Genomic DNA, 25,683 nt, shown 5'->3' on the forward strand with positions numbered 1-25,683 from the left:
AAAACTGCTTTGGGAACAAATAGTTCTGTTACAAAAAGAACTACCAAAGACTCACGTGACACACTCACTGAGGCATCAGCGTGATGGCGTTCGCGTTGCAGGGAATTCATTGGCTGAGACAGCCACAGCGGCAGCAACTAAATCGGCTTCCGTAGTCGAAAAAAGCGTACAATAAAATACATTGACGGTGAAACAGTGCTGGCGGTGAAAACGTCATCAAAAGGCGACTGCTCAGCGCTACCGATCAACTATCCACTCAATTATACATACATAATCGATGCAAACTCCGTCCCTTTTGCTCGAATCCCTGGAGTGGGGGATAGAGTAATTCCAAACATGGACAGGAGAACGTTGTTAATTGCAGACGCACATATGGGTGAGGGTCTCTCACACCTCAAACTAAAGGATTCTCTGGAAGAATTACAATCAGTGTACTGGTGGCCAGGCATGAGCCTGCAGCATCACATTTTTGTAAAAAAATGCCCGAACTGCAACAGGGATCGCAGTGGCGAGAGAAACGGTATACTACCGTGGCGTTTCACTCCAGAAAGAACAAACAGTAAAAAACAAAGCGTCCGATTAACATATACAGGCTAGTTTCCACTTATAATGTAGATCCCCAGCACTCGGCTGACGTCTGGACTGTTATACAAAGATTAGCGGGTCTAAATGGCATATACGCTAGGAACATGCTACGTTTGACCAATGTTTTCACATTAGCCCTCAAGCCTGTGGGGAAACATGGCCAAATGAGCATAGCACAGCGGGATTTTTCTCACTTCCTTCCTGAGGGATACGGGATGGTGTAAAGAAAAAACCAAGGCAGAAAGCAATCTATAACGGAAAGGGTATTAGGTTCGGGAGCTGGGTGGGTCAAACATCTAATAAGTGTCCAACGTAGTCTAAATAACCTGCCAAGAAATTCTCTGAAGGGATTCAGTCCGTACGAATTATTGTTTGGAACTAGGATGTTAGTCTTAGATCTCGACAGTCAGACTTCAGTGGTGAAGGAAAAAAGCTTTGATATCAAAGACCGTTTGGCTATTTTACAGGACTTAAACGAAACAAGAAAAGACCTGAGCAACATAAAGTTGAAACAACAGCCAACAACCACTGAAGAACCACCACCTGTCCCAGCAAGACCTGTCTGGATTCCAAAAGTCGGGGATCTAGTCAGAGAAAAGATCGCGTTAAAGAAGGAATTTGGGCCTACTTACAGAAAAGCAGTTCCTGTCTTGTCTATCAACGGGACAAGATCAGTTGTACTACCGCCGCTTGCTGGTAAAAAGGAGAACCGAGTTGTATCCATCGACCTGGTAAAACCACAATCATGTGGCCGATAACAAATAGTAGGCCAAGTGGACTCCCCATAAGTAGCAGAACACCAAGGTTTGCTACCAATACCGAGGTCCTAACTAAGAGGCTAATCACATTCGAAACGCCTACAGAAGAACAACAAGGACTATGCAACAATGCAATGGAACTTAAACCTCTGAAAACCCAAATAAAAACATTTAGCAGAGACACACCAACCTACAATGAAGTACCAAACGAATATGCAAGAAACAGTAATCCTGAAGCAATTGGAACAATTGACAGAACTGCATCCGGCTACTTCATAAACTTCGATGATTTCTCTGAAGACCTCAGTGAATCAAAAACACAGCCATCAACAAAAACCTTTAAAGATAAAGCTAAAGAACTTTTGAAACAACTGAAAGAAACATATCTGATTTCTCCATGGATCGAATTTTGGGTGGGTTTTGGTGCATTTATCCTCATACTTTGGCTCATCATGGTACTAACTTTAGGACGCTTCATTGAGGGAAAATATGCTAAAATGGACACAGCAAGTCAGAAAATCAACTTGATCCTCAAACCACACACATCTTCACACGTCGAGAAAAGAGAACTTTCTTCAGTCAACTTCAAAGCCAATCCTATACCGGGTGGGGTAGCATGGGACAACACTGACTACGAAATTTATGGTCCGGTTGAAATCCTGAAATATCCACACCAAATCAAGATCTCATTGAATGACTTTGTAAAACCAAGCTCATTTGCTGATGATTGGGACTTCGAAAGCATTGATGTCTGACTTAGTGATGTCTGCTAAATTTACCAAACATGATTATTTGCAGGGTTCGACAAATTATGATAGTATGTACTGCTACAACCACTATGGTAACCGTTTTCTACATAGATCTGCACAACCTAGAAATGTTTTAAATTATAATCAATGGGAACATTGTGCAACCCCTCCAAAAGGAAGCTCAAGAACCTTTTATGACAAATATTCATACTTTTCAGGTTTTAACACAAGTAATGCTGAAACATTTTATTTCAAATTGTCAAATAAGACAGGGACAAAGACCATGATAACAAACACGAAATTGATATATTCAGACTCATTTTTTGAACAAATGAATACTTTTGGTTTTGATTATTGCGACAAAAATGTTGAAGTAAAAAGTGTTTGGGGTACAAAAGAATGGCAAGTACGAGGTATAGAATCTTTGTTTAGAGCCTGCATGATCCCAGAACAAAATATATTTTTAAATGACACTGTTCAACAAACTACCTGTCTTGGCCTAGCCAAAATCAAAGACTTAAATAAACCGTCTATTCCAAAGCCAACAATGAACAGCAATAGCTCTACAGATGAAGAGATAGACGTAAACCATGTATTAAAGCAAAACAGAACACATCCTGATTGGAAACAGTGGTTGATCTGGCCCACAGATACTAATAACTGTCAAGACAGATTCCTGAACAAAACACAGGGGTTCAAATTGACCAGGCCAGACCCTAGATATTCCCAAAGACAACACCCAGGGATAATAACCACCTACAGTGTGGGCAAATTATGCCTTCAATGGCTACAAACTTCCACACTGGCAGAAATTAAGCAACACCTAACTTTACTTACTGATGGTGCTGACTTGCGTGATTTCATTATGGGACCACGCAAACAGCGTCAAAAACGTTTCATAGCAGCCTCTGTATATGCAGCTTACAACGAGGCCTGGAAGGTGACTCAAATTGAGACAGCAGAAAGTATACGGGAAATTGACCGTATTAATTTGGAAAAATCACTTTCTGTAGTGGACAATGGGTTAATGACTCTGTCCTCCAGAATTTTTTCTTTGGACAGCATTGTGTCTTCAGCAATCGACATATTATCGCAAGACTTACTGTTGTTACAACACGGTCAGTCTCAATTGCGTTCTATTGTACAGCTTGGCTGGACGTTACAAAATCTGCGTTCAGGCTATGTGCCTTGGCGTTTAATCAACACAACGTCACTATTCAATATCTTTAACCTTACTGATAAACAAATCAGTATGGCACAGAAGGGTGCTGATTATACAATCCTGAGCATTGAGAAACTCGAGAGATTACCAGTGACAATGTCAGAACGACCTGTCAGTGAATGGATAATACATGGAATAATTAATATTCCAATATCAACCTTCAGGTTTCAATACTGCCAAAAATATATACAGGCTGGCATGTACGAAAAGCTGGGAAAGGGGTACATTAAAACAACATGGAACTTGCCCTATTCACATGCATGTGTCAGTAATAAAGGACAGAAAGTGTTTCTTAGTGGCAATAATTGTGCAATGTCACTAAGCGGTACACTTCTGTGTAATGGAATTAGTTTGCATGGAGCCTGTGAAGGGAATTCATATAACCTTTCATGTCACCAGCAAGGCGCACCTGCAACAGAGATAGAACCATTCTTTCAAAGACTCTATAATGGGAGTTACATTGTAATTGTAGATCGCAGATGTTGTAGTCTTATGCCCGGGACTCCTTATCTCGTAACTACGACTGCGAAGGTCATGTGCTGTGGACGCTCATTGTTCCCCAGCTCCTTTCCAGACAGGGAGGCAAGGGCATGGCCTAACTTGAAAATTACTTCTATTCGAATAGATACTTTAAGCAGAATGAAAACAGTGCTTCTTCAGACGCCAACCAGACTCACGTCATCAAAAGAAACGTATGATCTCCAAGTCGCAAGGACGACTGCAGAGATTCACTCATTGTTATCAACTAATTCCCCCATACATTTCGCAGAAATCCTGAATGAAATCTTAAATATTTCTGATACCAGTGGAGTCTCAAAGGTATTTAAGACAGTATTTTCAATGGCATTAACACCATTCAAAGCCATACTGGGTATTTTTCCAGATTTCGTCCATTCGATTTTTGGCGGACTTCCCCTCATTTTGGGACTAATTGCAGGAATCCTATTCTTAGTCCTTATATTTCGTTATGGCAAACCGTGTCACAGACAAAACACCTGCGACAAGGGAAACAACAATCCGAGCCATTGGATACCGGGACCGGATATCAAAAATCCTGGGACTATCCCGGCTTAGAGACCTGAACATGACTTGGTTTCTTTCATTTCGACCAATGTGGCATCGATGTGTTTTACCTGTATTAAGGTGCTTGCTATGCGGAGAAGAATGCATGTTAGACACCTGTCTGACGCTACAATCGGATGCGCCAATGGATGCAGAAACATTGTTGAGTCCAATAACGGCTCATGCTTTGTGCTGCCCTCAACGGCTACCAATCTTGATGACGGCATTCGTGGAAACTTCACCACTACGATTGAGGGGTAGTGAAGTTCAAGATGAAAGCAGCATCGATCAGGTACGACCTTCTGTCAGCAATCCTAATCAAAACGTCAATGGAGACAATCATGCGCACGAATGCATGGTTACACCTTTTTCCGAGTTAGTGGAACTCTCCCAGGAAGCTGTTGACAGCTTTTTCGACAGTCTAAATGATATGATGTTCTCACCAGAGCAGAAATAGAGACTTTTGAGCAAGCTAGCACACGGCGTTCCCAACACCCTGAATTTGGCCTTCAACTTTAATAATAAAGTCACATGAACAAATTTCCCTCCAGTTCACGGACAGCAATTTTTTCAGCAGCCCCAAAATATTTTTACGAATTTTTCGGGACACTTATCTTCTGCTTAAAGTAAGAACTATTCTTAGAGAACTAAAATTTCTATTTTTAGATACTTTATAGACATTAGCTGCCCGCTGGTATGTTCATAATTATTTTATTCTGTGATGGAATGGTCTCGAACCTTTTTTCTGTATTAAGAGCCATTTCATGTGTAAATTCTCATATACCAATTAGCAATAATGTATACATATGCGTGATTACTTTAGCATTATTCTACAGCTTGAGTGCATATAATACATGTGACTGCCTTTTTCCGTATATTAGATAATTTCAAAATGCATTTATGTATTTTGGGGTGGTAAGGTATACACGATACTCTACAGTATGTTTTACTATGCCTAGATTCGTAAATATGTCCATAGTTAGCGTGGAGTGGGTGTGATGTATTCCTATAGGTTCTGTATCGATCCCCCTATTCCTGACCCTATTCTGGTTAACAAGTTAACTAGCAGCCATCCCATGATGCAGAAAACCCCCATGATGCAGTAACCGTTATCTGATTAAGCCACACTACGGCACAGGAACGTGTTATCTGATTAGGTCAAAACGCTTGCCATCTAATTAGACAAGCGATATTCCTCCAGCCCCTGATAAGGCATACGGAGTTCTCAAAACAAATCAAACCTATGACAACCTGGGAAAAACCCTGCGGCCATTGTTTTGATTTCACCGAGAACTTCAGCAAAAGAATGTGCTAACGACCAGCTCGTATGACATCCTTATTGACGTATCTATGTCCATCCTTACGTCAATCTCGGCACCTTACAGGTATAAATATTACCGATATTGCCCTATGCAAACACACGCGGTGGTGACGAGATCGGAGCAGCCAGACTTGCCGAAGCCCAGAGCAGAGCAGACCCCGCTGGCGCAGCCCCGCCTTCCTGACGCGCTGAGAACGAGACGCTGCCTTTCTCCTGCCAAGAAATCCAGCTCCGGCGCTTCCGGGTAGCCCTCGCAGGCAGCCTGGAATATCGAGACCAGAGACGAGAGATACCATCCCTCATTCATCCTAAATTCCAGGTACAGTACTGAATAACCCCTCGCAGAGAATTCTTGAGTCAGTCACTTGGCAAAACCAACTTAACTTAAACTGCTACTTTCTATTCCCACCCACGTATTAGGCTTAGGTCAGGTACATTGGGGTAGGAGTAGTTAGAAACACCAGTTGAGTACGATTAGTCAAATGTATATGTGTATGTATCTATTTTATTCATTTTAAACCATCATATGGCTTAGAAACCATATCAATGTTTTTACAGTATTATTTTATACTTCTGCTTTTAATGTATGCACTTTACTTAACCATAAGTATTGCAATAATATCGATCCATTTCTCTTGTATGAGAAAAGAGACTGATCAATAAATACCATCTTTTATTGAACACGCCCGTCTCTTCCTTTTCTCTACAATCTGGTGAGACTAAGAATGCACGTACTGACTGAGTAAAATAAGTTGTCTTTTGTTTTCACACGACTCTAGAGATACACTCTTGATTAGGGGAGAGCAAAGTTGTCATGTTCTATGGTTGTCAGAAACTAAATCCCTTCTTGTCTATCCAGGGAGGTTCAACTCCTCCTTGCCTATTCGAGAAAGTTTCTAGTGAACTCTGAGCTAGCTGGCAAACCCAAAACTTTAAGTCTAATATCGACAGTAGAAGACCTAGTTAACGTCTGGTCTAGGCCTATACTATTGAAGGTATTATTCCAATGCGCAGAGCCTATTGGGATAATAGGAACTACACTAAAATAGAATCAACACTCTGGGAACGGAACCCCTGGGGAACTATTTGGTACTCTCTCCAGCTGAGGGGCGGCTGAACGGCTGCGACAATGGGGAATGGAGACAAAACACAAAGCAGGCTCCCATTTGCGCAGAGGCGAATACAAACACAGAGTCCCCCTGTGGAGCACAGAGAGCCTGCGCCGCCTGCGGACGAACGGGTGCCTGACAATGATATTAAGAGCATGCTGCGCTCAATTAAACAAAGCCTACAAACCAGCATATCAGCGCTGGGTGCTAAGATGGATGCCATGACCTACAGGATGGATCGGATGGCCGAGCGCTTAGATAAGCATGCTGAGAAACATGACATGGCCGAGCGGAGGATAACAGAAGTCGAGGAGGCGCAGACCGAACTAGACACAGCACACAGGAAAATCGAACACCTTATGCACTCCCTTCAGGACAAGTCGGAGGACTTGGAAGCGCGTTCGCGACGCTGCAACCTTCGCATAACGAGGCTTCCGTAAACCACGCAAACAGGCAATATGGAGCTCTTCGTGGAAAAGTTACTCACAACGCTTCTGGGAGATGGTGTGTTCTCTTCAATGTTTGTGGTGGAAGGGGCGCATCGGTCCCTGGGCCCCGGCCCGGAGCCGGGCGCGCCCCCCCACCCGATTATCGCTAAGTTGCTTAATTACCGGGATAGGGACACGGCTCTCCGGCTTGCTAGAACACAGGCTTCGCTGCAATTCGAACGGTCGGCGATTTCAATCTACCCTGACTTCACGGCGAAAGTTCAGGAAGCGCGTAAATACTTCCTCCCCCATAAGAAGAGACTCAGAGAACTTGGTCTGGACTACGCCATGCTGTACCCTGCTAAGCTACGAGTCAACAGGCAGGGTCACTCACACATATTCACAGACCCCAAAGAACTTACGCAGGCAATGAAACGGTGGTCTAGGGGCCAGAGAAACGAAGGCGCGGATAAGCCTGCTGACGAGGAGACTAGCCACCTTGATGAACAGGAATGACTGGGTCACTAATTCATTATTGGGCTCTGCTCCGGGGATGCTGTTTGAAAGAATGAGTGCGGCGGCGCACGGATGGCCCGGGAGTGGTCGGAGCCCGGGCCCACTCTTCGCACGGAGGAACACTGTACAGATAAGTAGTGGGGATAGTGGCGAAACATTGGGGACACTTGGTTGGTATAACTGCGCTAACATGTCCTCTGGGGCGAACTAAATCGACACATGTTGCATTGAATATGGTTTAGGGGTGCGGGGAAGGATGGCTGCACGATAAGGTAATGGAGTGGACATTATTGGACAAGCTGATGCCCTGGTAGGATGCTCTATTCCCATTTACGGCGGTGCATTGCGGGGGGAAGGGGGAAAGCACGACATAGTGCCTGGTTGACATTGGACGTCACGAACTGTTGGTCAACCTCGACCCCCGAGCGCAATGCACTACTGTCATTCAGGTTGCTAATTTGAGGGAGTTGGCATTGGGGCAGCGTGGGTGGGAATGGGATCTGCATGGCCGAGTAGGGGGGGTCAGCTGTGGGAGGGGGGTGGAGGGATGGGGAAATATTTGGAAATGTTAAGGTTTGCTCTGCCTGCTCGCTCTGTCTTTATTGATCTTTGAGATTGCTACTGTATTTTATTGCATCACCCCACCACTGCGATGGCCACTTCAGATTGTATGACGGTGGATAGGGAGGCTAGGACACTTAAGGCACTGACGTGGAATGTGCGGGGTCTGAATGATTATAGGAAACTCAGGAAAATCCTGCGCTATTTACAGCGACACAACATTGACCTGGCCTTGCTCCAGGAGACGCACCTCCCTCTCACGAGTAAGATGCTTCTTAGTAGAGGTCATAGACGATAACTGCACCGCTGCCGGATTCACAACCCACTCCAGGGGGGTCTTAACTTGGGCTAACCCGAGATCGAAGCTGACACTGTCTTTGCTGAGGGCAAACCCCGAGGGCCGATTTCTAATCACTAGATGTGTGGGTAGGGGGCACGATCTCACGGTGGTGAACGTTTATGGCCCAAACTACGACTCCCCAGAATTCTATGGTGCCCTTGCACAGCACTGTCACGCATTCTCTACTACACAATTAGTATGGAGAGGCGACTTGAATTTGGTGTTAGACCCAGAGCTGGATAGGTCCACAGGCCCTGCGCGCAGACCTACAGCGGCGGTGTTTAAAATACACTCAGAACTAATCCAGCTAGACTTAGTAGACGTGTAGAGAAGTAGGCACACTACTAGAGGGGGCTCACACATTACTCTGTCTTTTATGACATACACACAAGAATTGACTACTGGTTGGCGTCATCCTCGATTATGAGACTCGTACAATCCTGTGTTTTGCTGCCGCGCACCCTTTCAGATCACTCGCCGCTCCTCCTAGTCCTCGAGACGCCCGAGAAGCGGATTCCGCCATTCACGTGGCGTTTCCCCCACACTCTCTGCTGGATGAGCACTTTCGGGGTGAACTTGCGGAGGAAATCAATCAATTCTTCGGCACCAATGTGGGCTCGGTAGATTGCTTTCAAACAGTATGGGAAACCTTTAAGGTTTATATCCGAGGAATTGCTATGGCAAAGCACTCGAGTGTCCTCAAAGCTATACGCCCAAGGTTATCACACTTGGAGACCAGACTGACTGAGCTGGAGAAAGCCCAATTGGTGAGCTCCAGTTCTGCGGTGGTGGACGACATTAAGAACCTCATAGCAGAATACAATGAGGAAGCTGACAGGGAAGTACAGCACATGGGGAAGTATGCAACGGCCCACTCGTATGGAGAGGGATAACATCCAGGGTCACACTTGGCCAGGATAATGCGTAATTCACGACGCCCGCAAGTAATATCAGAGCTGGAGGCAGCCGATGGTCACCTCCTCACGGAAGAATCAGAGATTATAGGGGAGTTCAGGAACTATTACTCCGAGATCTACTCCACACGCACCACTGGCAATGAGGAAGCTATGGACGATTATCTGGGCTATATTCAGCTGCCTGTCTTAAAGAGCTCCGACCGGGAATTCCTAATGCAGCCCATACACAGGGATGAGATCGTGGACGCACTTGCGACCATGCGCTCGGCAAGTGCCCTCGGAGCGGACGGGCTCACAGTGGGCTTTTATAAGGCGTTTAAGGACCTATTGATTCCTCATCTATCTACCCTGTTCGACGACATTGGCGTGGAAGGGCGCATGCCGCGGGCTATGCGGGAAGCCCTAACAGTCTCCCGGCACAGTAACACAGGTTCGGAGCAAGATACTCGTATCTTGCTCCGAACCCGTGTTACTGTGCCGGGAGACTGCCAACTCCTATTGGGGAGTACATCTTATCTAGTGGGCCGCTGTCTTGACTTCTGACGTGGCCTTTGAACACACATCGTACCTATCATTTAGGAGCTCCACTTTTGTTGCAGAGCGACCCTCGGTATAGAAACCACCTCCAACTGTATTACGGTGACAAGATTTCTGTACCCACCAATATCGATCTCCACTAACGGCGATAGGCCACGCCTTACTCTTTCTGGAAACAGGCATCTTGAGTAGCTTTACTCAGCACTTTATCTAGACCTTTCGTTACTTTTACGGTGCCTGTTCAATTCCACGTCTACTTCAATATTCCATATCCACATCACAGACCTAGCCCTGACGAAGTTACAATACGTAACGAAACGCGTAGGCTGTGTATGTTCGTTTTGGTATAATTACCCAAATAAAGAAAAGAAAAATCAAGACCACACGTATCTACGTAATTCCTTTGAGTGTGCCTTCCATTCTGTCTTCATTCCTGTTTGTTGTATTTGTGCCCAGGGACAACGGGCACAGGAGTGTGCTGCACCACCCTTATTCTTATTCGGACTAGTGCTTTGGTTGTGCTAAACCTTGGTCTTGTTGTCCTGTTGCTTCTGTTAACATATGGCCGAGCCACTGGCGTGTGCTCTTCGGGAGTACCATGGCAACGAGGGGGTGAACTTCCCTACGTACAAAATCGTCATATCTACGTATGCGGATGACATATTACTGTACGTCCGCGACCCTGAGTCGAACCTCACCTCAGTGTTACGGGAGGTGGTACGATATGGCGCACTCTCTGGCCTCCGAGTTAATTGGCCGAAATCAGTGGCCTTCCCCCTGACTCCGAAAACTACTCGGTTTGATATGGAATACCCGTTGCATTGAACTACGGAGCCGGTCAGGTATTTAGGGATTATGCTCCACTCGGATCCGGAACTTCTAATCCGAGAAAACTATGGTGTTGCATACAGTAAGCTGGAGGATGACGTAGAAAAGTGGATCAACCTACCGTTGTCCCTAATGGGTCGTATAGCAATCATGAAGATGGTGATCCTCCCTAGATTCTTGTTTCTATTTAATGACATCCTGAATGTACTTTCAAAGTCCTTTTTTAACAGCCTGACACAGCTCCTTATTAAACTCGCTTGGGGGTGTAAACAGCCGAGAGTGAAATGGACGACCCTAATACAGCCGTACGAAACGGGGGGGGTTGAACGCCCCAGACTTGGAAAGGTACTACAGAGTAGCGCAAGCATCACACATGCACACGTGGATACATGGGAAAGCGGCGATACCACATGTCCGATTGGAGCGACTGTTCGCAGCTCTGCTCCCGCACCCTGCCACGGTGTTTTGTACGACTGACCGCAGGATAGGCATACTGAACTCGATTACGTCCACTAACCATGCCTGGAATACACTACTGCAAATGCAACAGGGTGCGCTGCTATTCTCCCCCCTAATGCCCATCGAATGGACACTATGGCTGTCCCCGATGGCGGAAAGAGGAGTGCTCCAGGCTTTGCGGAAATTGGTTATTGTTAAGGCAGGAGACCTCTTCCTGAATGGAGTAGCTAAAACCTGGGAGCAGGCAGCAGAGGCTCCGACCTCTAGCACACTAATCACACGCTTTCAATATCATAGAGTCCGTGGCGCCTTGCAAACCCTCCTGGGTCCTGAGCTGGCGGAACCTCCAGAAGTGCCGGAACTCACCTATGTTATTAAATCCCCCTCCCCCCGCAAATTAGTCACAAATCTATATAGGATGGATCGAGAGTGCGACAAGCTATATCATTCCAAGGCCAGGACTGCCTGGCAAAATGACCTCCAAATTACAATAGACGACGGTATGTGGACGTATTGCTGTCAGAACACCAGAAAACATTCATTGAATGGCAGACACAGGCTGATCCATTTCAAATTTCTTCCGCGGGTATATTACACCCCGAGAGGCTTCATAGGCATGGGCTTCGTCAGTCTGCAGAATGTGAACGCTGTCATGCTCCAACTGCGGACTTTCTCCACTTGTCGTGGCGGTGCCCGGGAATCCAGCAATTCTGGGACAGGATATTTACTGCACTGAGTGGGATATTGGGAATGGAGCTGCCGATCGATCTGGCTCTGGCACTCTTAGGTCACTCAAGAGGCCTCCCTGTCGCGGTGCGGCGACTGACCAATATGGGTATGCTGATGGCTAGACAAGTGGTAGCAATGTGCTGGATGAGAGGTCCACTACCGTCCATCGTGAGATGGGAACAGGACCTGCAATATTGCTGGACGCAGACCGAATACTACAGTGAGTTACTCCCTCCCACGAGTCGACCGAAGAATTTCTGCAGCCTCTACCAGGATTACCTCAGGGTTAAGTACGCGGAAAACATATTACCCGCGGAGGTCCCGGAGAGACAGGAGAGTTTAAGTGGCGAGACCCCAGAATCCGGACTACCTTGAAGCACCGTGAGGGCGGGTAGCCGTGGTCTGATGTGGGGGGGTGCAGCGGTTCTGGATGGCAGATACAGCACGCAGTGGTGGCAGAGCAGACGATACATGATTCACTATGGGAGTGATGACTGGCCAACCAGTGGGACAGTGGCAGGATCTGGATCTTAGACACACAACATACTACGCTTCACCATGAAGGGGAGAAGCGGACGGCAGAGCATAGAACCACCTTTTAGATAAGGTAGAGTAGGGGGGGGGGTTTAGTTCCTAAGGTAATGGGGTGTTGGGGAATTTTGTTTGTCAGGAACCTTATAGTCACCATAGTTGTGCAGGTAACGGCGGAGCGGCCCTCGGGACAAGTGCAGTGTGGGGCGGATAACACACATATCTTCATGGTGAAGCACACAATGTGCGGTTAAACACACGCAGATGCCCAACGCAGCGAACATGATATTGCTTACGGTGCCGCCGGACCCCCGGGTTGTCGGCTTACAGGCTGTGTACCATTGGTGTTGCAAGTGACCTCGCTCCTGCTCCCGCTGCCGGCCTCCGGGTTGTGGCTACAAGCTGTGTATACCAACATTTTTAATATAATCTGATTGTCATTATGAGATGCCATAGTATGTATCTTGTTGGGACCAGCAGCTGTGGACTACATTAAAGTCTTTTGTTGGTCGGCAGCAAGTGACAGACCTCTTCCAGGCCTGTACATTTTGTGATGGGTGGTTTATTGTTGTGGATGTCTCAGCGTGTGGGTGGTGGGCACAATCCACAACAGTTTTGTCTTATGTATAAAAGTGTCAAGCATTATATGTGAATAATTATGCAACCTATGTGAACTACAATCGACTGCCTGCTCGCTTAGGGTTCTGGTGTTAGTATTAGAGTGGGCTAGGAGGGTAATACATTGTATTGTATTGTTTTTGCATTTATATAGCACTTACTACCCTTGACGAGGCATTACAGTTATTTACACTGCGCAGCACCTGCACTGGAAGGCAAGGTTAGTGTTTTTGTTTTCCATTGGTTATTGTTGGTTATTGGGGTTACCCAATCATAAACTCCCAAAAATCTCTTTTGGGGGAAGAGATAGACAGAAATGTTATAGAAAGAAATGTAGGAGACTTTAGCCCTTACTACATGAATTGCATAACTAGTATCCTACAATCCTTACAAGTAATCCCAATGTTGGGAAATAAGTACCCATAAAAAATTACATTTCTTATTTTTCTTTAAGACCCTCACCCACTCTATTAGTCACATGGATGGGCTCAACCATGTCACAGGGAGCACTTTTGATATTCTCCTAGTAGGGTTATAGAGATAAAATTACCTATGGGTCACTCCATATGCCCTTTATTTTGGGTGCCCTTTGTATAGCTTAAAAGCAATCTTTATGGATGTTCATGCACATTATTGTACGTACATCCCTTTAATGGTAGACATGTTTCCGCTGTTCACTGGCCACTATGGGTTCCAGGCTTTCATCAGGACTAATGTTGCACCCCTAAGTTTGCTCAATTTCCAGTCCTATCCCTACCAGTCCAGTGGATAATTTTTATTTAGGACAGGAATATATAGGAAAATATGAAGGTTTACTTAGCCCAAACATCTAGCACCCGGTAGTGCATCGCAGGAAAGAAGTGATGATCTGCCCTTATAGTCACACCTTCCTCAAGGGATTGTGCCCTGGGATTTGACTCTCATGGGCGCAAGTGCAGTGCAAGGCCTCCTATGGAGTTAGTGTGAGGGATACAGACTCAGAACTCAAGGAATCAAAAAATGGCCACATTAAAATGTTGGTACAACACACAGGGCGTCCCTGCCCATGCCTCGGAAAAATGGGTGCTGCAAGGCATCTCGTTCCAACACTTATTGTATGGGAGAAGACAAACTCTCCCTTTTCTCCGGCGATGAGGGTGGTACTTTAAACATATGAAACCACCTTAAAAGCAATAGTCTGGAATCAGAGACTCCTGGGGCAGACTTCACCATGAGTGGGGTGAGTATTGCACCATGCAGTAGCATTGAATATATTCTTCAAATGGGACACCATACGTGTCTCTACGCTGGGGATGTAATGGAAGGCACCACGCTAAAGTTGCATTCGGCATGAAGGAACTCTCCGAATACAATCACCTGGAAGCAAAAGTGCTCCTGGGGGGAGTTAGGAGTTTATAAAGCTAGGGATTGCCCTCAAAAATACATACAAATTTGGTAGAGATGAGTGGATTACTGAGGGATCACTATCATGCAGGTGGATCATTGCACTAATACATAAGAGGCAGAAATTCATAATTATATGGGTCAGAGGCTTTGATGCAGGCTGAGCGGAATGCCCTACAAATGATGAGTGGAGGCTGGATTCAAAATGGGTTGGTGTTGGGTGATACTGGGAATGTACAACACCGTGTTGCGATGTTACTGTGTTGTATTGTAATACATATCACTAAAACCAATAAAGTGCGTTTAAAAAATTTAAATAAGCACAATAAAGAAATGTCTTGTAGTGCTTTTTTTTTAAAAAGAAAAGAGTACTTTAATCACATCAAAACATAATACGGTAGATACAGAAATGGTAGAACTACCATTACCAGATTCATACTACCGGGTCTATGGAGGGTTCACTAAAAGAGCAGTGGAGTCCTTGAATCAGGTGAATCCGCAGGATCACTATGATGAAGTGGAGCAGTTGTTTTATATTCCGTATCCCTTAGGACAGTTTGTAATTGTTGACCATGCAGTTCTTGTATGTAGTTTACAGTTACCTCTAAAAGTTCCACCAAAATCTGTTTAACGTACTTAAAAGTCAATGTCTATCAGGCAGGTATTGGTTCCTATCCAGGTGCTAACCAGGCCCAACACTGCTTAACTTCTGAGATCAGACGAGATCAGGTGCTTTCAGGGTGGTATGGCCGTAGGCCAGGTGTTAGTTCCTGATGTGGGACGCTCTTGGGGTTTCTAAACGAAGGTGTGCGGAATTCGGCAGCACGGGGCTCACAATCACTGGAGCTTTGAAGAGGAGCCCCACCTCCTTCTTTCCACATTCAGGCGTTGAAGAATACTGAGCTTGGTGAATTTACTCCGGACTAGTGTTTCAATACTCATGGCGGGGGAATCATTTTCTAAAGTACATGGTGCTGAAGCAACATCTTCAGGATACGGCAATTCCGTGAATGTAGTCATCACATGTTGTCTGCCAGACACTGTAGTGGTCACTGGAGTGGGTGCTCTTCAGGCTGATCGTGCATATCAACCTGGGTTTTGATCACACAGCGAGGCCAGGAAACCCTGAGATCCTTGCAGGTCACCTCTGGACATCCTCCTTTGGCAATCTGTTTCTTCTAGGCCATTCCCCACTCCCGACTCAGAAGCTGGGCATCTCCTCCTTGGGCAGACAACCATCAGTGGGTCATGTCATTCCCCTTCTTCGCTCTCGGCAGGCAGCTAGAGTCCCAGCTCTCAGGCAGACCCACAGCCTCTCTGGCAAGATGGTCAGATTTCATGCTATGGTTAATCGCCACCGGGTGACTAGCTATCAGCAATACTGTCCATGGATCACTGCAGCTCATTGAGTGCTGTGTTGGAAGTTCCTACTTTTAGACATGATTTCCAGACATAGGATGTGGATCCATTGTCTACTCTTCAGGAACCAGTTTGGGGTACGTGTATAATATTATTTCTTCTTGAGAAATTGTTAGTGTAAGGAGACATCTCTCAAATTAGGTTGTGATGATGGTGACTCCACGCAACAGTATCCATAACACAGTCACAATCGCTCTGCACCTAGCTGTCATCAGTCCTCTTGATTGGCCGATCAAGGGAAGACAAAAATCTATGGCACTGCCTAGAAACTTTGTGCCATCTAACAACTAAATCCTCCAATTCACCTGAATTACCCTTCCATCAACCAAATGTCAGTGCTCAAGAAGGACTGACAAGCAATTTCCTGCTAAATGGATCATATACAATTTCTAAAGAGAGCCCTGATCCCTCCACACCTCCGTGTCTGAAGCCACGCCCTTCAGTTCAGGATTGGAGGCAATACTCTTGCACTGTCTTTGGAGGGTGTATCAAAACATCCATCTTGTGCCGTGTTAATAACAGGGGCAATCTAAAATGGATCACACTGGCTGCAACATACACACACTCCCAAAACATAGAGTTGTGCTACGAGGCACCAAACACACAACAAACACTCAACGTACACACAGGTACGTCAGGCATGACATGCAAGCAGAACTTTACACGCGTGGGCATGTATGCATCGAGCTCTTAGTGGAATAGGTAGAAAGGCCTGTCCAAACAAAATAGATTGGAAATTGGTATGCTGCCACCAACACTCCCTGTCAAGGGAGTAGTCAGAAATATAAAATATTCTCCACTTTGAACGACATGGCTCTGACCCAGCGAACAAACTGAGCTGGCCCTCTCATTCCTATGCATGCCTGTGAGACTTGTTCTCCTGGGGAAATAGGTGCAAAGAGAAGCATTTAAAGCACGATTTTAAAAGAATTTGGTCAAACACCTGCTTTTTTCATTACCTCTTTCTTTGCTTTTTCTGTCTATCATTCATTGTTTCCTTTCTATTTATCCTTTGTTCTTTCCTTATATCATTCTTCCTTCCCACTCTCCCTTCAATACATGTTATTTCCTTATCTCTGTTCTTCATCCATTCTGTTTCACCTTCTTTCTATCTTTATGTCCTTCTACATATTCATATTTCACTTTTTTTACTCCTCTCTCCCATTCCTCATTCATTCTTTTTTTTCTTCCCTTTTTTTATCATCTTCCAGTCCATCCTTCTCCCCTCTTTTTCATTATTTGGTGTCTTCTTTAATTCTTTCTGCATTTCGCTTTTTCCTTCCTTTCATTGTACTTCCATCCTGGGTCTTTCTTTCCTTCCTTTGTCACTCATTCCTTCTTTCCATATTTTTCTTCTTTGTTATTTCAATCTGTTTTCAAGCTTTTCTTCTGTCTTTCCTTTCTTTCAATTTTTATTTTCTACTTGTGTTCCTTCCTTCTTTCCTTCTTACTGTCCTTATTTGCATCCTTCATGCCTTTTTTCCTTCTTTCTCCCTTTCCGTCTTTCCTACTTTCTATTTTTCTCCTTCTTTCAATTCATAATTACCCCTCTCTTTACTTCTTTCGATTGCTTTTCCTTTCTTCCTGACCACATTTCTTACTTCTTTCCAATCTTATGTCCATTCTTCTTTCTCGTTCTGTCATTTCATTGGCCTCTTGCTTTTTTGTTTAACATTTTCATAATTTCACTTCTGAATGATAAGCTTCTCATTGTTCCCCATGGACGCAGCTTTCAAACTTTACTTATTTTCTTATTTATTCAAACATGTTTCTCAATAAACTATTATCTTTTTAACTCCACTTGTCTTGGACTCCTACATCCTTTAATAGTTTTGTTATTTGGTTAACTTTCTTACTCATAAACTTATAACACCTTAGGTGCTGTTCTCAGTCTTTTTTTTAGAAAAGGTACCAAATATGAGGCAAGGATTGCCCTAGGTAAAAGCTGGTTTACCCTTGTGGTTGGTTCTGTTTAGTCAGAGTGGGATCTTAGTCACATCTCAGATCAAAAATGGGACTTCTCTTCCACATATACTGTAAACTCTGGGTGGGAGCGGACTTTATCTCATAATCTTCCATCTTTCATGACCCCCTACTCTTTCGACAACTTTGAGTAAAATAGGCTCTCCTTACAAAAGACCAAGCAAGCAATCCTGGGACTGGTGAAAAGAGAAATCTGTATCTTGCTCGCGACACTTTAAAGCGATACGATGAAGGTCATACAAGGTCACCAAGGAAAGCAGGTTGAGCAATGCAGTTGTGCAAGCAGGAGTGAGCTGTAAGGTTACAGGCCACATTCATAGATCTTCAGCGCAGGTAGCAAGTAGATGAATAGCGTCTTCTGAAAAAGGTAGAGGTACAAAGGAAGGCAGGGTGTGGTGGGCCCCCACCGCAATACTGGCTCGCATGAGAGAGACAGGTTAGCTGTGCCCAGTTTGGGCAGATGTAGGTTCTATTGGGCAACAGCAATCAACATGCTGCAGGCGGTGGGTGTTCTCTACTCTAGTCCTGATTGGCAGCTTGCTTGGGTTTTCCTCTTCTTGAAAAGAGCTGCATGGGAGCAATACCCCATTCCTGGCACTTTGAAACTCTGTTTTCAGTGTCAATGATACACACGGAAGGCAGTGCCAGCCATCAAACTGCAGACTACAGGCTTGTTATATCTCTGTGACACCTAGTCAATAACAGTGCAAGGCCATGTGAGGCTACAGAAAACTACACCCGTGGAGGGGAGTAAAGCAAGCAGCATGTACAGGCGACAAGCCAGGCCAAAAGCTGCAGTGTGTAAGCTATACTGCGCTCAGAAGGAGCACACAATGGTCCAGTTAAAACAGTCAGTAACATTTTCTGCACATTGTAAATACTCCTATGCCACTAATTAGTTCAAGCTGCCCATTCAGACGTCATTCAAAAAGAGTTCACACTACCTCAAAATAAATGTAGCAGCTTAACAATGTTTCTTGGTAGCCTCTTATGCGAGGGCGAGTCTACATAACTATTTACAATCATTTTTAAATGTCGCCTTTAGTTTTTTTTTTTATCTCTTTCTTTCTTCAACTTTTTAACTCAGTTGAGTAATATCTACGTAAAACACTGGGACACAATTTTTGTTAGCAGCACTTTAAATAATCTGCGTCACAGTCACAGTGGATGTGAAAGTGGGTGCAAGAAAGTATGTGAAGCAACTTTAGTAGTTCAGAATGCCCTACGAGCAAAGTGGATTTGGCCACAACAAGAAGCCAGTGGTGTAAATGATTCTTCTGGAATATTCTTCCAAGAGAAGCATATTTGATCATTTTCTCTTTGTTGTTTCTCATAAAACAGTTCATGCAGTTTAACTACTTTCCTCATAAGCGGTGATATATCGGTCCATTGGGTGTTCGAAGAAGCGAAATCGTCTTTGAAAGGAAAATATTGTTGCAATAGATGTAAAGAATTTCACAGCATGGATTGCAGGTCCCGTGACATTAATATACAAGTGCTCCTTGTTACACTTCCCAGAAGCCATAGGAATGAATATAAAATTCAGATAGTTAAATCATCGCTGCTAATTTATCACAGATGAGGTACTGAAACATTACTTTAGAAGAAACTAAACACCTTGTTCAACATGGTGATACTGTTAACATTTGCAGCGCAGTCCCGTAAAAAATACACTTTTAGAAACGATATCAACAACACTTTTTAGTATAGAAAATCGTTTGTTGAAACAAAAATAAAACAGAAATAGCTTCTTTTTTTTTTAGATGTGAGGATAGTCTTTACTTAATTTTTGTAATATAAAGAAGAATACAGCCAACACGTTTCATCCCCAAAACAGCGGGATTTCTTCAGGGCAAAGCCTACTGAGCTAGTCATATACTCTCTTAATAGGAGCTCATCGATTCAATATTTTAAAGATTATTTCTCATTTAAGCTTCTCGGTAAATTCTATTGTCTTTCCTTCTTTTCATTATTCTTTTTATTAAGGTTCATGAAACAGCATAAATATTAAGCAGCGCAGCATTGACAAGAGAAACAGCTTCCTTAAGCACTTTCACCTAACTGAGAAAAACCATCAACAACAGAATAATGCTGACACCATGCCGACTTAAGTCGAGTAAGATTTATTTTTTTATTTTTAGAGTTTATATAGCACGAACTAGACGCAAAGATATAAGGCTACATCCTCTCCCCCCATAAAAACACCACTGCTATGTTAATGATTAAGTCAACCTATGGAGCAGTCAGTTTTTTTCATTTTGTAATGATGTCATTGTCTTTGCACACTACTGCTCCTATCAATGCCTAATCATTAGCTTAGCATAATGCATTATCAGCGAATTAACACCGCAGTGTAGTGCACCCCCATTAGAAACGACCACTACATCCAACAATTAACTTGACCACAAACATTATCCTGAATTGCAATTACAACAACTTGCCTTTTCCACCCACATTGCCTGGACTGGGGATAGCGTAGTAAGACTGCACTTTGGAGGTAATGGCACTTCAAGAAATGGAAGCAGTTGGGGTAACACTGAGGTCGATGAAAAAGTAAGTCAATCACTGTAACAGGGTCAAGTTAGTGACAAGCATCCAGTGGTGCATTTTCCATTTACAAAAATTTCCTCTCAAAGGTTTATCGCCACACAATGTGAATGAATGCTATCAATTGCTTCCGCCAAACTAGTGAAACAAGGGGATAGGAAAACAACTTTTTCAATACCTTCCTGTGTTGAAGGGAGAGACCGATAGTCTTTCAGACAGAGTTAAAACACACCCACTCCCTGCTATAAAATCTTTTTAAATATATGTTTGGCAATCCTAGCAGTAAGAGAACCCCTATATCAGAAAACATCAAACTTTTCTTCTGGATTCAACGGGACAACACACTCTTCCATGCCTCACCACATATACCACTAACCACACACAAAAGACTATATTGGCCAAGTGTAGAAACGGGAGAGGGGAAATGGAATAAGAGAGAAAACAGAGACACTGGATAACACCACTCTCGCTCCTCAGTCCAATGGGCAATGACATTTGCAGTTCAAAATAGATGTCGAAAGACAAGATGAGATATCATATTAATCTGTAATTAGGGCATTGCACATAACCTTAACAGTGGGATGGATACACCTTAAAAGTACCTCTATGTGACTACCTGTTTGTGTTCTGATGTGAAGCTGAATTTCCTGAAAGTGAATCAGAACTAGATTTTAGTTACTACATAAATGTTAAATAAACCTCCTCTTCTACCAAAAAGCTAGCTACTTTCTGCTTCAGGAATGTGCTCTCTCTGATGATAAAAGATTTGGGGCTCGATTTAAATGTGCTAACCACCAACATTATAGTTCATCTGCCGAATTTCAAAGACTACTCTCTCTCCCCATGGCCAAACTGCTCTGGTGGACAGCCGGATTTAGGGCTGTCGAAGAATTGGCTATATGTCTGCCCACCCAATTAGGATGGGCGGCCATATAGCCAATTTTTTACTGCCCGTCACCAGGCAAACCTTGATAGTAAAGGGCAGTAAAAAACAAACAATGCCTACCTGGCCAGGGAGATGACTCCCACGGCGATAGGGTAGGGCATTTTGTTCTCTATTTTCTAAAAGAAAATCACACTTTGGTAGCTACTTTTTTTAAAACAAAACTGTTTGGTGCAGGGCTCCGTGAACATGTGCAGGGCTCCGTCAAGTTCACGGAGCCCTGCACCAAATTGTAACAGGTCATTTCATGAGTTGGCGGGCGGATGTGCAGTCAGGGTGACGGAGTAAATTACTGCGTCGCTCCGACTGCAATACTTCCTTCCGCCAAAATATATTATCGGCCCTTGATTTCTAGTCAGTACTTTCCTGTACTCCATACTACCTCCGGAAATCCCTTAGGCAAGTAATTGTAATGCACAGTTTGTTACCTCTTGTATTTTGTTGGCTCACGATTGTCACTTTTGTAATGCACCGTTTGCTACCTCTTGTATTTTGTTGGCTCACGATTGTCATTTTTGCGTCATTTAATGTAACGTTTGCTTTTGTATTTTGCTCACTTGTAATGTTCTCATGTATCAGTTCTGTTCCTATTGTGTAGCGCTCTGACACCTTCGGGTAAAGTCCGCGCTATATAAAAACGCATAAATAAATAAATAGTTTCAGTAGAGACTGGCGAATAAAGAGTATTCTGATTCTAAGGCCGACGTCTTTGAGAAGTCTAGTATTGCTCGTTTTTCAATACAACTTAACTGCTCCTCAGACATATTAATCAACCATATTATTGTGTTTCCAGACATCCTCTCTGTTTGTAACTCTATTGTGACTGCTATTTTGAAATGTCCTCTTCTATTGTTCCCTCTAGACAGCGCCCTGGGCTTTGTCTTGACAGCAACGGAGAAAGCTGCTGCTGCAAACACCTTGGTTAGACCCCTGGTAATGTCTACACTTGCACTTCTGGTTTGACCTATTGTCACTTTGGAGGTCAAAATGGAACTTTTGTGGCGAAAACATCTGTTTACAGAACCCACGTGCCTAGTGAGAGAGCGCAAACTGCACACTTACCTGTAGTAAGCACAAATCATGAGGAGAAATGCCATGAGTGCTAGTAGTATCTGCAATTATATTCTGAATGTATAGCTAATGTAGAGATTTAAGTAGAAGTGGAACTAATACAGAAATGTGTGACACTATATGATTTTATTAGATGTGATTATTTCTGAATCCATGTCGTGTAACTGCTAAAATGTAAGATGGCATGTGGTTAAACGCAGAATGTGGTAGGCCTCAGGGCCAGAGCTAGAAGGGAAGGGGAAGGTGTTTCTTTTCACGACATAGATTGTACTAATGTTTGGTCATTGCATTAATGAGCCATGATTTATAGATGTGTTTACTGAATAATAGAATAAGAGTATTAACATGCTTTAATTAATGAAGAAGTTGAATGCTATAATCATTATGAGAAATGCTGTAGGCCTGAAATGTTTTAACATTGATTTACACGTACATGTCTGGGCCGAGAAATGTTGCGAACCTTTTTGGAAGTCTATGAGAGTTGGGTTCTTGGCTGCAGATGTCTGTCTGCAAGAGAAAGGGAGGATCCGATTATAAATAATATGAATAGAGGTCTGTTCAGTAGACGGCCCAGACATGGAGGAGGGTTCCGGAATGTTTAAGGGGTATCAGCGGGCCGGAGAAGAGTCTGAGAAGCAAGGTCAACTCCAACGTATGAGGCCCAATACAAAGCAGCATGGAAAAAGCCAGAAGCTACACCACGTGAGGGGCGTCTCATGAGGGGCGTCTCAAATGTTGTTGACTGTTTTGTATTAGGGACAGCACCCCTGGGTGGAGTTAGAGCAGATGCCTGAGGACCCTTTAGAGAGCGGATGGGTAGGCAGAGAGGGGTCATGACTGGAGAACTATAGGTTTTCACCAAGAGACTAAGAGTGAGTGACTTCCCTTGGGGGTCATTCACTGCTGACACCTTTTGTTAGGTTGAGACTTGGTTAAGTAGGGATACCATCTAGAGCAGGGTAGGGACAGCCTAACCTGTGTGTTTTCCTCCAACTTAAATGAAGGAGAGATATGCGTCAATGCTGATAGCTTTATTATTCTTAGAACTTGTGTTAGTAATTTCCGTTGCTCGTCTGAGGGCTTTCAGAGAGCACATGTATGTAGTTGGACCTGTGTATCTCGTGAATCTCATTCTGAGATGCCTGTATTTGCAGCTTATCCTATCCTTACAATAAACTTTTGAAAGCTAGAAGTTGTTTGTGATCTTTTGGAGCGGGGTCCTTTATTGGGTGAACTAGCTTGGTAACAGAGGCACTTTCTTCCTTCAATGACAGGCAACAAAGGTTCAGTCGACCAGATCGGGGTTTAGATCAATAGTGATAAGGTATCGATCAAAATCTCGCCCTTCCAGTTGGTAGCTATAGAGGATGGTTGCCTTCTTGAGGACGGTGACCTAGGCCAGGTTAGCTTACCCCAAGGCCCCTAGAAATCGATGATCGGAAGAACCGCCCGCTGAAGAAGATCCGGATGACGTGAGACAGAAAAAGCAGCAGTATCGGTCGAGAGTGAGTATAAAGGGTCATGCGTGTTAGATTGCGGTGTTTTTGTATTGTATCTATGTTGTAATGTCTGGCGGAGTTGAATGTCTGTAGAGTGACTGTGGAACAGGTTGTGAGCGCGCGCAACCGGTGGAAATCTTAAGTGAGAGCTTAAGTGGTTCGGGTGTATCGGACACCCAGAGTAATTGTCAAACAGTGTGAAGGGGGTCATGAGGTACCATTGATCACCCGAAAGACCGAGATAGGGGGAACGTAAGAGTGAGTGCGTGAGTAACGGACGCTGGTCGGAAGTTACTGTGTGTGTAAGCAACCTATCAGAGAGACGATAGACATTTCGTCAGTTGTGTTGACAATTACATATAGACTGTGGACGTACAGTCGAGGGAAGTGACCGCTTGGTCGGAAGTAGTCATTTTTCGGTGTATGAATGGGACGCATGCATGACCGGGAGACGAGTTGAGAAAGGAGGGGTGCTGCTGCGAAGCGGAGAAAAGTGACGTCAGGAAGTGTCGCGCAGTGATTGGCTGACCGGAGAAAGACCGCGCTGTGATAGGCCAGCTAGCAAAGACGTCAGAAAGTGTCGCTCTGTGATTGGCCGACCGGAGAAAGACCGCGCTGCGATAGGCCAAGTTAGCAAAGCCGCGACAGGATTGGTGGATTGTCATCAGGAAGTAAACAGAGTAGCGAGGCTGGATATTGTGCGTATAATTATGAAGTGTTTTAAATGGCTGAGAGCGGCGTTTAAAAAAGAGAAGCGGGGATCGGATGAAGGGGAAGAAGCCCCGCCGGAGGGTACGCCGGCTCGTTACATGGCAGTGAATGTTGGGCTGCATACGATCCTTTGGATATCAGAGTGGAGTAAGATTACGGAAGGAAATGAGGAACTGACGTTCCCGAAGTACGGGACGTTCAGATTAGAGGTGTTACATCGATTAAAATCAGTCATGACCTCAAAGAGACCCTTGCCTAGACCGACCCAGTTTGAAGCTCTTGATGCATGGATTAGGGCAGCGCATGAAAAGAATATGAACAGACGACAAGAAAGGGTGAAACGATCGGTAAGGGCAGTGCAGGATGCCAGGTGGGATGCGGATGCTAAAAGATGGAGAGTGCATAACATGGAAGTAAATAAACTGTACCCGGTGTTAGAGGTGCCCGGAAATAAAAGCCCCCTAGAAGAAGATGATGAGAGCGAAACAGAGGACAGCCTGATAAACAGATTATTGACAGACAGGCCACCCCCGTATAATAGAGCAGGGGGAGAGGTCGAGCATAGTGAAAGAGAAAAGGGGGGCAATGCAGGAGAGCATGGACCGCTTCCCAGTTCAGAGTGGGATCCTGAGGCAAAGAAAGAGTTGTCCCAGCCTAGTCAGGTGCAACAGGTAGTCGGGAGGTTTGTGGTACAAAGAGCGCCGGAAACGGAGTGCGCCACATCCTACGGATTACCAGCTGCACTGCAGGTACCTGTTACCATAGGTCCTATAGTATCGATATATGACCCAGAGAGAGCAAGAGGGGAAGAACGGGTACGGAAGGACAGAGAAAGAGCAGGGACGGCAAGGAGGAAC

The sequence above is a fragment of the Lissotriton helveticus genome, chromosome 2_1, assembly GCF_964261635.1.
Source record: "Lissotriton helveticus chromosome 2_1, aLisHel1.1, whole genome shotgun sequence".
In the NCBI taxonomy this organism is placed as follows: domain Eukaryota; kingdom Metazoa; phylum Chordata; class Amphibia; order Caudata; family Salamandridae; genus Lissotriton; species Lissotriton helveticus.